Here is a 15,085-nt window from a genome sequence, read left to right on the forward strand (position 1 = left end):
TGAATGATCTTCTACAACAATTGACCCATGCCTACACTCTTGATTCTGGCTTATTGCTTGTTCTCTTTTGTCTCTGCTCCACCATCCAAAACTATTCAATCATTTTTTTGTGCACCTGCCCTTTGGAATCTTATTTCAAATCATTTCACCTTGTTACCTATCTTGCTGCCTTCAAACTCTCTTTATAATCCATTGCCTTGACCGTGAGACTTTGGCGTTCTCCACTAACTTTCTTCTTTTTCCTGCTCGATCACCACCTCTCCACTTCTCTAAGAAATTATTTCATATACAATATACATGCAAATTGTTGTAACTTACTGACTCATATGAGACCAAGGTGATTGTAATAGTTAGCAAGCCCTTCACTAAACCAATGCTCAACATCATGACATGTATTGAAATGAAGTAGAAGGGAAGATTTCCTCTGTGTACTATATAATGAAATCATAAACCTATTTATAAAGAATAGGTTTATGATTATGTTACATGTAGCACATAGAAGAAATCTTCTCTCTTGGTCCTTGGTAGAGGCATAATACTTTGTGCATGCATTTATGTCAGAAATGTTAGATTTTTTAATAATTTTGTGCCTCGATGTGAAGAAGTTGATTGCAATGTTGCATTTCTAGTATCACATGGTCACTAATCTTCATTACAAATTCTCCTCACCTATGTGGTCAATTCATTAATTTTGTATGACAATGGACAAGAAAAAATAAAAATAAACTTGACTGTATAAATAAAATAGAAAATAATGGATGATTAGTGGATAAATTGAACATATATGTGGAATATACCATATTATTTTGGGCTTATATGTGAATGGTCCAGCCACTCATATACGTTGGTGACCATAAAAACACCTTAAATTCATCCAATATGATTTTAGTGTACAATTGAACTAATGCTTTCACATCTGCACAGAGTGGTTTCAAATGCACAAAAGCATCAAAACTACCTGTGCTTCACACCAGGTGTAGAACAACTCTAACCTGGTCAAATCCAAACTTAAAACATTCCCAACTGATATCTCAATATCTTAAGAAGCGATTTTAAGTCGCTTCACCTGGTGGAAACTAAGTAGATGGGCAGTTAAAATTGACCAGGAGACAAACCCACCAATGCCTGTAAGGATCCCGCCGTTTTCAATTTTAACCTGCTTTTCTGAATGGATGACAAGGCCAGAAGCCAGCAGGATCCTTCTTTAAATATGCAGATCAGAGTCTGACTGCAATTTTAACAGTGGCCTGTGCAGGGAAGCCATTGTGGCTTTTCCTCCAGGACTAGGGGGTATACTCTAAAAATTAGAGCCAAGCCTTTCAGGAGTGAAGTTAGGAAACACTTCTACACGCAAAGCCTGGTAGAACTCTCTTCCGCAAATGTCAGTTGATGCTAGATCAATTGTTAATATTAAATCTGAGATTGATAGATTTTCGTTAACCAAAGGTATTAAGGGATATCGGACAAAGGCAGGTATATGGAGTTAGGTCACAGATCAGCCATGATCTCATTCAATTGTGGAACAAACTCGAGGGGCTGAATGGCCTGCTCCTGTTCCTATTTCCTATGAAGACAGGAGGAAGAGGATCTGGGACTGGAAGTGTTCCGAACAGATACGTTTTTTTACTTTCCTTGTGGAGCCAGGAGGAGTGTAAGTGCTCTGCTGGGCCTCACAAAAAATGTTCAGACCACTTTTGATTCGTGCATCCCACCCCATCTCTCCTGTGAAGCCCTCCCGAAACTCCCTCCCCCTGACTTATCTTATAGAAACATAGAAACATAGAAAATAGGTGCAGGAGTAGCCCATTCAGCCCTTCTAGCCTGCACCGCCATTCAATGAGTTCATGGCTGAACATGAAACTTCAGTACCCACTTCCTGCTTTCACGCCATACCCCTTGATCCCCTGAGTAGTAAGGACTTCATCTAACTCCCTTTTGAATATATTTAGTGAATTGGCCTCAACTACTTCCTGTGGTAGAGAATTCCACAGGTTCACCACTCTCTGGGTGAAGAAGTTTCTCCTTATCTCGGTCCTAAATGGCTTACCCCTTATCCTTAGACTGTGACCCCTGGTTCTGGACTTCCCCAACATTGGGAACATTCTTCCTGCATCCAACCTGTCCAAACCCGTCAGAATTTTAAACGTTTCTATGAGGTCCCCTCTCATTCTTCTGAACTCCAGTGAATACAAGCCCAGTTGATCCAGTCTTTCTTGATAGGTCAGTCCCACCATCCCGGGAATCAGTATGGTGAATCTTCGCTGCACTCCCTCAATAGCAAGAATGTCCTTCCTCAAGTTAGGAGACCAAAACTGTACACAATACTCCAGGTGTGGCCTCACCAAGGCCCTGTACAACTGTAGCAACACCTCCCTGCCCCTGTACTCCAATCCCCTCGCTATGAAGGCCAACATGCCATTTGCTTTCTTAACCGCCTGCTGTACCTGCATGCCAACCTTCAATGACTGATGTACCATGACACCCAGGTCTCGTTGCACCTTCCCTTTTCCTAATCTGTCACCATTCAGATAATAGTCTGTCTCTCTGTTTTTACCACCAAAGTGGATAACCTCACATTTATCCACATTATACTTCACCTGCCACGCATTTGCCCACTCACCTAACCTATCCAAGTCACTCTGTAGCCTCATAGCATCCTCCTCGCAGCTCACACTGCCACCCAACTTAGTGTCATCCGCAAATTTGGAGATACTACATTTAATCCCCTCGTCTAAATCATTAATGTACAATGTAAACAGCTGGGGCCCCAGCACAGAACCCTGCGGTACCCCACTTGTCACTGCCTGCCATTCCGAAAAGTACCCATTTACTCCTACTCTTTGCTTCCTGTCTGACAACCAGTTCTCAATCCACATCAGCACACTACCCCCAATCCCATGTGCTTTAACTTTGCACATTAATCTCCTGTGTGGGACCTTGTCGAAAGCCTTCTGAAAGTCCAAATATACCACATCAACTGGTACTCCTTTGTCCACTTTATTGGAAACATCCTCAAAAAATTCCAGAAGATTTGTCAAGCATGATCTCCCTTTCACAAATCCATGCTGACTTGGACCTATCATATCACCATTTTCCAAATGCGCTGCTATGACATCCTTAATAATTGATTCCATCATTTTACCCACTACTGAGGTCAGGCTGACCGGTCTATAATTCCCTGCTTTCTCTCCCTCCTTTTTTAAAAAGTGGGGTTACATTGGCTACCCTCCACTCGATAGGAACTGATCCAGAGTCAATGGAATGTTGGAAAATGACTGTCAATGCATCCGCTATTTCCAAGGCCACCTCCTTAAGTACTCTGGGATGCAGTCCATCAGGCCCTGGGGATTTATCGGCCTTCAATCCCATCAATTTCCCCAACACAATTTCCCGACTAATAAAGATTTCCCTCAGTTCCTCCTCCTTAATAGACCCTCTGACCACTTTTATATCCGGAAGGTTGTTTGTGTCCTCCTTAGTGAATACTGAACCAAAGTACTTGTTCAATTGGTCTGCCATTTCTTTGTTCCCCGTTATGAATTCCCCTGATTCTGACTGCAGGGGACCTACGTTTGTCTTTACTAACCTTTTTCTCTTTACATACCGATAGAAACTTTTGCAATCCGCCTTAATGTTCCCTGCAAGCTTCTTCTCGTACTCCATTTTCCCTGCCCGAATCAAACCCTTTGTCCTCCTCTGCTGAGTTCTAAATTTCTCCCAGTCCCCAGGTTCGCTGCTATTTCTGGCCAATTTGTATGCCATTTCCTTGGCTTTAATACTATCCCTGATTTCCCTAGATAGCCACGGTTGAGCCACCTTCCCTTTTTTATTTTTACGCCAGACAGGAATGTACAATTGTTGTAATTCATCCATGCGGTCTCTAAATGTCTGCCATTGCCCATCCACAGTCAACCCCTTAAGTATCATTAGCCAATCTATCTTAGCCAATTCATGCCTCATACCTTCAAAGTTACCCTTCTTTAAGTTCTGGACCATGGTCTCTGAATTAACTGTTTCATTCTCCATCCTAATGCAGAATTCCACCATATTATGGTCACTCTTCCCCAAGGGGCCTCGCACAATAAGATTGCTAATTAATCCTCTCTCATTACACAACACCCAGTCTAAGATGGCCTCCCCCCTAGTTGGTTCCTCGACATATTGGTCTAGAAAACCATCCCTTATGCATTCCAGGAAATCCTCCTCCACCGTATTGCTTCCAGTTTGGCTAGCCCAATCTATGTGCATATTAAAGTCACCCATTATAACTGCTGCACCTTTATTGCATGCACTCCTAATTTCCTGTTTGATGCCCTCCCCAACATCACTACTACTGTTTGGAGGTCTGTACACAACTCCCACTAACGATTTTTGCCCTTTAGTGTTCTGCAGCTCTACCCATATAGATTCCACATCATCCAAGCTAATGTCTTTCCTAACTATTGCATTAATCTCCTCTTTAACCAGCAATGCTACCCCACCTCCTTTTCCTTTTATTCTATCCTTCCTGAATGTTGAATACCCCTGGATGTTGAGTTCCCAGCCCTGATCATCCTGGAGCCACGTCTCCGTAATCCCAATCACATCATATTTGTTAACATCTATTTGCACAGTTAATTCATCCACCTTATTGTGGATACTCCTTGCATTAAGACACAAAGCCTTCAGGCTTGCTTTTTTAACACCCTTTGTCCTTCTAGAATTTTGCTGTACAGTGGCCCTTTTTGTTCTTTGCCTTGGGTTTCTCTGCCCTCCACTTTTCCTCATCTCCTTTCTGTCTTTTGCTTTTGCCTCATTTTTGTCTCCCTCTGTCTCCCTGCATTGGTTCCCATCCCTCTGCAATATTAGTTTAACTCCTCCCCAACAGCACTAGCAAACACTCCCCCTAGGACATTGGTTCCGGACCTGCCCAGGTGCAGACCGTCCGGTTTGTACTGGTCCCACCTCCCCCAGAACCGGTTCCAATGCCCCAAGAATTTGAATCCCTCCCTGCTGCACCACTGCTCAAGCCATGTATTCATCTGCGCTATCCTGCGATTCCTACTGTGACTAGCACGTGGCACTGGTAGCAATCCCGAGATTACTACTTTTGAGGTCCTACTTTTTAAATTTATCTCCTAGCTCCTTAAATTATTTTCGTAGGACCTCATCCCTTTTTTTACCTATGTCGTTGGTACCAATGTGCACCACGACAACTGGCTGTTCTCCCTCCCATTTCAGAATGTCCTGCACTCGCTCCGAGACATCCTTGACCCTTGCACCAGGGAGGCAACATACCATCCTGGAGTCTCGGTTGCGTCCGCAGAAACGCCTATCTATTCCCCTCACCATCGAATCCCCTATCACTATCGCGCTCCCACTCTTTTTCCTGCCCTCCTTTGCAGCAGAGCCACCTACGGTGCCATGAACTTGGCTGCTGCTGCCCTCCCCTGATGAGTCATCCTCCCCAACAGTACTCAAAGCAGTGTATCTGTTTTGCAGGGGGATGACCACAGGGGACCCCTGCACTATCTTTCTTGCACTGCTCTTCCTGCTGGTCTTCCATTCCCTATCTGGTTGTGGACCCTTCTCCTGCGGTAAGACCAACTCACTACACGTGATACTCACGTCATTCTCAGCATCGTGGATGCTCCAGAGTGAATCCACCCTCAGCTCCAATTCCGCAACGCGGACCGTCAAGAGCTCGAGGCGGATACACTTCCCACACACGTAGCGGCCAGGGACACCGGAAGTGTCCCCGAGTTCCCACATGGTACAGGAGGAGCATATCATATGGCCGAGCTCTCCTGCCATGTCTTTACCTTAGATACCCTTAAATTGGTAATAACAATGTTGCAGTTCACTTACTGATATAAAAAAGAAAAGAAAAGCTACTCACCAATCACCAGCCAATCACTTACCACATTGGCTGTGACGTCACTTTTTGATTACTTTCTACTTCTATTTTGCTTTCTCTCCCGCTGTAGCTGCACCGTTATGCTTTTGATAGGTCACTCCCCTCTCACCAACTGCCGCTGGCTCTCGATCTCCCGCTGGGCTTTTGACAGGTCGCTCCCCTCTCACCAACTGCCGCTGGCTCTCGATCTCCCGCTGGGCTTTTGACAGGTCGCTCCCCTCTCACCAACTGCCGCTGGTTCTCGATCTCCCGCTGGGCTTTTAATCTTGTATCTTTGGTGCCAGTGGGAGGCCTCCCGTCTCCCGAAATTCTAATTCCACCTACTAGCCAGCTATTGCTTTCTGCCCATTTCGGGAGCAAGCTAACTGGTGGCATGAAATCGCCCGGGTCTCACGCTGCCAAGGTCGAGGGGCAAGATTTGGTGTTCACATCACCCTCCCCCCCCCCCCGTCCAATATCCACTCCAACTTAGAATTAGGATCAATGCTATTCATAGAAACATAGAAACATAGAAAATAGGTGCAGGAGTAGGCCATTCGGCCCTGCGAGCCTGCAGCGCCAGTCAATGAGTTCATGGCTGAACATGCAACTTCAGTACCCCATTCATGCTTTCTCGCCATACCTCTTGATCCCCCGAGTAGTAAGGACTAAATCTAACTCCTTTATGAATATTTTTAGTGAATTTGCCTCAACAACTTTCTGTGGTAGAAATTCCACAGGTTCACCTCTCTCTGGGTGAAGAAGTTTCTCCTCATCTCGGTCCCAAATGGCTTACCCCTTATACTTAGACTGTGACCCCTGGTTCTGGACTTCCCCAACATTGGGAACATTCTTCCTGCATCTAACCTGTCTAAACCCGTCAGAATTTTAAACGTTTCTATGAGATCCCCTCTCATTCTTCTGAACTCCAGTGAATACAAGCCCAGTTGATCCAGTCTTTCTTGATATGTCAGTCCCGCCATCCCGGGAATCAGTCTGGTGAACCTTCGCTGCACTCCCTCAATAGCAAGAATGTCCTTCCTCAAGTTAGGAGACCAAAACTGTACACAATACTCCAGGTGTGGCCTCACCAAGGCCCTGTACAACTGTAGTAACACCTCCCTGCCCCTGTACTCAAATCCCCTCGCTATGAAGGCCAACATGCCATTTGCTTTCTTAACTGCCTGTTGTACCTGCATGCCAACCTTCAATGACTGATGTACCATGACACCCAGGTCTCGTTGCACTTCCCCTTTTCCTAATCTGTCGCCATTCAGATAATAGTCTGTCTCTCTGTTTTTACCACCAAAGTGGATAACCTCACATTTATCCACATTATACTTCATCTGCCATGCATTTGCCCACTCACCTAACCTATCCAAGTCACTCTGCAGCCTCATAGCATCCTCCTCGCAGCTCACACTGCCACCCAACTTAGTGTCATCTGCAAATTTGGAGATACTACATTTAATCCCCTCGTCTAAATCATGAGTGCACAATGTAAACAGCTGGAGCCCCAGCACAGAACCTTGCGGTACCCCACTAGTCATTGCCTGCCATTTTGAAAAGTACCCATTTACTCCTACTCTTTGCTCCTATCTGATAACCAGTTCTCAATCCACGTCAGTACACTATCCCCAATCCCTTGTGCGTTAACTTTGCACATTAATCTCTTGTGTGGGACCTTGTCGAAAGCCTTCTGAAAGTCCAAATACACCACATCAACTGGTTCCCCCTTGTCCACTCTACTGGAAACATCCTTAAAAAAATTCCAGAAGATTTGTCAAGCATGATTTCCCTTTCACAAATCCATGCTGACTTGGACCTATCATGTCACTTCTTTCCAAATGCGCTGCTATGATATCCTTAATAATTGATTCCATCATTTTACCCACTACTGATGTCAGGCTGATCGGTCTATAATTCCGTGTTTTCTCTCTCCCTCCTTTTTTAAACAGTGGGGTTACATTGGCTACCCTTCACTCCATAGGAACTGATCCAGAGTCTATGGAATGTTGGAAAATGACTGTCAATGCATCCGCTATTTACAAGGCCACCTCCTTACGTACTCTGAGATGCAGTCCATCAGGCCCTGCGGATTTATCGGCCTTCAATCCCATCAATTTCCGCAACACAATTTCCCGACTAATAAGGATTTCCCTCAGTTCCTTCTTCTTAGTAGACCCTCTGACCCCTTTTATATCCGGAAGGTTGTTTGTGTCCTCCTTAGTGAATACCGAACCAAAGTACTTGTTCAATTGGTCTGCCATTTCTTTGTTCCCCGTTATGACTTCCCCTGATTCTGACTGCAGGGGACCTACGTTTGTCTTTACTAACCTTTTTCTCTTTACATATCTATAGAAACTTTTGAAGTCCATCTTAATGTTCCCTGCAAGCTTCTTCTCGTAGTCTATTTTCACTGCCCTAATCAAACCCTTTGTCCTCCTCTGCTGAGTTCTAAATTTCTCCCAGTCTCCGGGTTCGCTGCTATTTCTGGCCAATTTGTATGCCACTTCCTTGGCTTTAATACTATCCCTGATTTCCCTTGATAGCCACGGTTAAGCCACCTTCCTTTTTTATTTTTACGCCAGACAGGAATGTACAATTGTTGTAGTTCATCCATGCGGTCTCTAAATGTCTGCCATTGCCCATCCACAGTCAACCCCTTAAGTATCATTCGCCAATCTATCCCAGCCAATTCATGCCTCATACCTTCAAAGTTACCCTTCTTTAAATTCTGGACCATAGTCTCTGAATTAACTGTTTCATTCTCCATCTTAATGTAGAATTCCACCATATTATGGTCACTCTTCCCCAAGGGGCCTCGCACAACGAGATGGCTAATTAATCCTCTCTTATTATACAACACTCAGTCTAAGATGGCCTCCCCCCTCGTTGGTTCCTCGACATATTGGTCTAGAAAACCATCCCTTATGCACTCCAGGAAATCCTCCTCCACTGCATTGCTTCCAGTTAGCCCAATCTATATGCATATTAAAGTCACCCATGATAACTGCTGCACCTTTATTGCATGCATCCCTAATTTCCTGTTTGATGCCCTCCCCAACATCACTACTACTGTTTGGAGGTCTGTACACAACTCCCACTAACAGTTTTTGCCCTTTGGTGTTCTGCAGCTCTACCCATATAGATTCCACATCATCCAAGCTAATGTCCTTCTCCTTCCTAACTATTGCATTAATCTCCTCTTTAACCAGCAATGCTACCCCACCTCCTTTTCCTTTTATTCTATCCTTCCTGAATGTTGAATACCCCTGGATGTTGAGTTCCCAGCCCTGATCATCCTGGAGCCACGTCTCTGTAATCCCAATCATATCATATCTGTTAACATCCATTTGCACAGTTAATTCATCCACCTTATTACAGATACTCCTTGCATTAAGACACAAAGCCTTCAGCCTTGTTTTTTTAACACCCTTTGTCCTTTTAGAATTATGATGTAGATGTGGCCCTTTTTGTTTCTTGCCTTTGTTTACTCGGCTGTCCACTATTGCTTTTTACCTTTCTACATCTGTTTCTGACTCCATATTACTTCACCCTATCTCGCTGCATAGGTTCCCATCCCCCTGCCATATTAGTTTAAACACTCCCGAACTGTATTAGCAAATGTTACCCCTCGGACATCAGTTTCAGTCCTGCCCAAGTGCAGACCATCCCTTTTGTACAGGTCCCACTTCCCCCAGAACTGGTTCGAATGTCCCAGGAATTTGAATCTCTCCCTCTTGTACCACTGCTCAAGCCACATATTTATCCTAACTATCCTGCTCCCTCTACTCTGATTAGCACGTGGCACTGGTAGCAATCCAGAGATTACTACCTTTTAGGTCCTACTTTTTAAATTTAACTCCTAGCTCCCTAAATTCAGCTTGTTGGACCTCTTCCCGCTTCTTACCTATATCGTTGGTACCTACATGTACCACAATAACTGGCTGTTCACCCTCCCTCTCCAGAATGCTCTGCAGCTGCTCCGAGACATCCTTGACCCTTGCACCAGGGAGGCAACATACCATCCTGGAGTCTTGGTTGCGGCCGCAGAAACTCCTATCTATTCCCCTTACAATAGAGTCCCCTATCACTATAGTTCTCCCACTCTTTTTCCCACCGCTCTGTGCAGCAGAGCCACCTACAGTGCCATGAACCTGGCTGCTGGTGCCTTCCCCTGGTAAGTCATCTCCCCCAACAGTATTCAAAACGGTATATCTGTTTTGGAGGGAGATGACCGCAGGGGACCCCTGCACTACCTTCCTGCTCTTGCCTTGTCTCTTGGTCACCCATTCACTATCTGTCCTAACCCTTACCTGCGGTGCGACCAACTCACTAAATGTGCTATCCACAACATTCTCAGCATCGCGCATGCTCCAGTGTGAGTCCATCCGCAGCTCCAGTGCCGTCATGCGGTCTGTCAGGAGCTGCAGCTGGACACACTTCCCACACACATAGTAGTCAGGGACACTGGAAGCGTCCCTGACTTCCCACATAGCACAGGAGGAGCATGACATGGGTCTGAGCTCTCCTGCCATGACTTAACCCTTAAATTAATTTACTTACGAAAATTTACTTCAACACCAAACAGCTACTTAGTAGTTCGCTGCCAACTAAACCAATCTAAAAATCAGTCTAAAAGAGAGTTATACTTATCAGTCGAACAGCCAACCACTTACCAGCTTGGCTGTGATGTCACCTCTCGATTTCGCACCCCTCTATCTTTGTCTGCAACTGGTTGGGCTGGTCTCTGGGCCTCTGTCTCCTTCTCTCGCACTCCTTATCAGCTGCTCTAGTGTCAGCACTGGTAGGAAAAACAAGACAAAACAGCACCTGCCACCCCTGCTTGCCCGAACTCACCCACTTACCAAACTCACAAATGCCACTCTATGCTGTTGCACTCTGTGCTCTGCACGAGCTGCCTCTTTTTAAACTGTATCTAGGTCAGATGACTCACTACTGGTCAGTCGTTTACAGAACTGGTTTTAACTAGCTGCTAATTGCCTCCTACTGGAGAGTTACCTTGTTTTTCTCTGCCTAAACCTGAAAGATTCCCAACTATTTAACTTTTCCCCTTTAAATTAAACTGCTACTTACTTAGAAGCTACTGGCAATTGCCACTAACAATTTACTCCAGCCTCCAAATGGTTTAAAGAGAATAACCCTTAAAACTCACCCACTTACCAAACTCACAAATGTCACTCTATGATATTCAACGTTGCTGTTACAATCCTGCTGGGATGGCTGTCAGTTGCCTTAAAGAAGGTCTGACAGACAACACCCCTGATACGTATGGAGGAAATTGGCAAGTGACAGACCAATTTTCTCAGAAATTGATGAAAGTGGCAACCTATTCAGCTAACTCTGCCTTCCTAGCTTGTGTACTGTAATAACAGATAATAGGTCACCATGCAGCTGAGAAAAGCCAGTCTGTTTATCAAATGTATATTTTCTATGCTTTGATTTCTGTGGATATTTCCAGTCTTCGACTGTCAGAAGGCGTGGAGATAGAAAGGGTTTAGGGAGAACTGCAGATCACATTAGTTGATGTAACACAGCGTTTCAGATGAATCCAATAAAGACATTTTCTCCTGTGGGAGATCATGTGAATGGAGTATTTCTGCTAAACTTTTTATTTGATTCTCTTATGCCCTTTCAATGTCACCTCTGGATTTGATTTCCCCAACATTATCCTTGTCAGCCCCCCATTCTCCATCATCCAATCAATCCAAAACATAGCCATCCGTATCTTGCTCTATACGGAGTCCCACACGTCCTTTATCCTGCTGTCTTCACTGATCCACACTGGGGGCCATGGCAAATTTGAGGAAGTATGCAAGTGATTGCAGGACACATGGTTAAATCAGGGCGTGAGCAGGTTGGGTAGAGACAGTTCAATGCAGAGAAATGTGAAATAGTTGAAATTAAAATGAATTGAATTTAAAATCGTTGTCCTTATCTTCATATCCCTCCATGGCCTTGTCTCACAGAACCTCATCAACTTCCTCCAACCATACATCTCCTCCTGTACCTCCAACTATTTGTTTCTCCTCTTCTCCTCTCTTTGCCCCACCATTGGTGACAAAACCTTTAGTTACCTCCGCTGCATATCAGAATTCCTTCCCTAAACCTTTCTGTCTCTCTACTTCTCTTTTAAAAACCTTCTTAAAACTCAAGCTTTCAGTCATTTTTCCCAATTGTCCCACCAAGAAGAATGATTTTGAAGTTTGCTGATGATACCAAATTAGGAGCCCTGACCAGAGTGAGGGTGCATGTAGGAGACTGCAGGAAGACATAGGTTAGTGGAATGGGCAGCAAAGAGGCAGATGCAGTTCAATGCAGATAACTGTAAAGTAACACATTATGGGGAAAAGACTAATGAAAGGAAGTATATCTTTAATAATAATATTTTAACAGGCATGTGCCTAGGAGTGCAGATACATGGACCTTTATAGATAGAAAAGGACATAAAAAGTCAAATTGGATTCTGGGTTTCATAGTGAGTATAAAATTAAAGAAGTGATGTTAAATATGTGCAAGACATTGGCTAGGCCACAGCTGGAGTACTGCATGCAGTTTTGGTCATTCCATTATGGGACAGATATTAAAGTCATAGAAATGGTAGAGTGAAGATTCACGAGAATGATACCAGGAATTAGAGGTTATAATAATGATGACATTCTTGAAAAATTGGGCCATTTTACTAGAACAGACAAGGATAAGTAATCTAATCAAGATTTTCAATATTATGAACATTTTTGAAAAGGTAAAAGTGAAAGAATTAACACTACAAAAATTAAAGGGGAAGTTTCACACAGAGGGTTATTAGACCATGAAATGCTATAGCCCAAGTGGCTATTTGAGGTATAGATTATATCAATATTTAAAAGGGAATTGAATATGATTTGAAAACAAAATAAAAAGGATGTGGAGAAAGGGCAGGGAAATAGGATTGGAAGGTACAAGTCCAGTTAAGGAACTCGCAATGGCATGGATTCAATGCCAAAATGAACTACTTCTGTACTTTGATTTGTATGATTCTATCCCTTAATAGAGAAGTCAATAACCGGGGCGTAGATTTAAAGTAATTGGTAGGAGGCTTAGAGGGGAGTTGGGGAGAAAAAATTACACCCAGAGGGTGGCAAGTGTTTGGAATGCATTGCCTGAAAGAGTGGTATTTAAAAAGTACTTGGATATGAACTTGAAGCGGCATAACTTGCGAGGCTACAGACCAAGAGCTGGAAATCGAGCTTTGGCTGGATAGCTGTTTTTCGGCACAGACATGATGGGCCAAATGGCTTCCTTCTGTGCTGTAAATTTCTAGAATTCTATGATTCCATCTATACTGTACTGAAGACGTGGCCCCCCGACCTGCGAGAGAACAGACCCGCAGGTTGGGCTATAAAAGAGCTGGAGCGGCATACCACTTCAACCTCCAGCGTGAGCTGCTCCAAGGATTTTGAGATGGATGACTGGGTGACGTCATCAAAACCCTGGTCACCTTTTTGGAGCGCAGGCAGGAACATCGGCAGGGCCCAGATACAGAGGAGTGGGAAGGTCGGGACAGAGGAGCAGTGAGTGTTTGTGGCGGAAGTGTGACAGATGAGGGTACGGGGCCCAGAAGAGCCGAGGGCCCAGGGGCAACACGGGCCAGCCCACACTGCGATATGTGTGCGCACTAGGTCTTTGCAGCAGAGCGGGTCTCCAGTCGTCTTGGTTAACCCTTGCCACTGGACCAAGACCTAGCTCTGTCAAGCCCACACTGCGATATGTGTGCAACGATCACCACACGTTAAAAAAATTCATGCACAGGCATCTTCCACCCTTCAATTGGAGTTCAGGACTGGAACATCGGGTCCTCCATTGAAACACCTGTGAACTCGTGGAAGCAAGTCATCCTCGTTCGAGGGACCGCCTATGATGATGACTGAAGACATTTTATGAATTGATAATTTCTCCAAAAATAAACACATGATTATCACTAACTTACATACAGGCTGGACCCAGTCTCTACACTCATCAACATTTGGGAAGATGAAGGATACATTACTTTCCTAGAGTATTTTTTGATTCTTCTGCCACCCTTGCTGTGAGTTAATCAGACTCAGTTGGTAGCACTCAGAAAGGTTGTGGATACAAGCTCTACTGAAGGACTTGAAAACATAACACATAGGCTGACTCTTTAGTGCAGCATTAAGGGAGTTCTGATGCCAAGATGCCATCCTTTGTATGAGACTTTAAACCAAAGTCTGTCTACCTATTTTGCTGGTTCAGGTGGATTGTAACGGTCCCATAGCATTATTCAAAGAAGAGGCAAAGCATTCTCTCAACGTCCTGGCTAATATTCCTCCGTAAAAAAGGTTCTTTTTAAGAGTTTTTTCATGTTTGTTATACTGCCAGTGGAAATCATTGGTGGTCCCTCGAACGAGGATGACTTGCTTCCACGAGTTCACAGGTGTTTCGATGAAGGACCCGATGTTCCCTCCTGAACTCCAGTTGAAAGGGTGAAAGATGCCTGTGCATGGATTTTTTTTAACGTGATCATTGCACAACAGCACCACACGGGCTTGACAGAGCTAGGTCTTTATCCAGTGGCAAGAGTTAACCAGGACGACGAGAGACCTGCTCTGCTGCATAGACCTAATGCGCACACATATCGCAGTGTGGGCTGGTCCGTGCTGCCCCTGGGCCTTCGGCTCTTCTGTACATACCGGTCCCATATACCCTGTAGAGGGAGCCGCACTGCTTGGATCGCTTAACGTGCAGCAACTTCCAGTGCAAAAGGTCATAAAAATTAAATGGGCAAGGGCAAATCTAACCATCTACAATAAATTCTGGCACAATAGGTTTGAGAAATCTCGTGATTAGATGACGTTAGTTCACAGCTTACATCAAGAAAGAATAGTCATCATTGCATAGTTTCTGATCAGCCATAAGAACATAACAGCATGAAACTGCATATGAAACTATCACTTGGTACTAACAGAACATTTTCAAAAAGCATTCAATAAGGTGCCATCTTATAGAAGTTATTACACAAAATTTGGGCTCATGGGATTGGGGTAATATATTCACGTGGATTCAGGACAGGTTAATGGACAGAAAACAGAGCTAGGGATAAACAGGTCATTTTCAGGTTGGCAGATTGTAACTAGTGGGGTACCGCAAGGGTCGGTGCTTGGGCCTCAGCTATTTATAATCTATATC

The sequence above is a fragment of the Pristiophorus japonicus genome, chromosome 4 (assembly GCF_044704955.1).
Source record: "Pristiophorus japonicus isolate sPriJap1 chromosome 4, sPriJap1.hap1, whole genome shotgun sequence".
NCBI classification, from domain to species: domain Eukaryota; kingdom Metazoa; phylum Chordata; class Chondrichthyes; family Pristiophoridae; genus Pristiophorus; species Pristiophorus japonicus.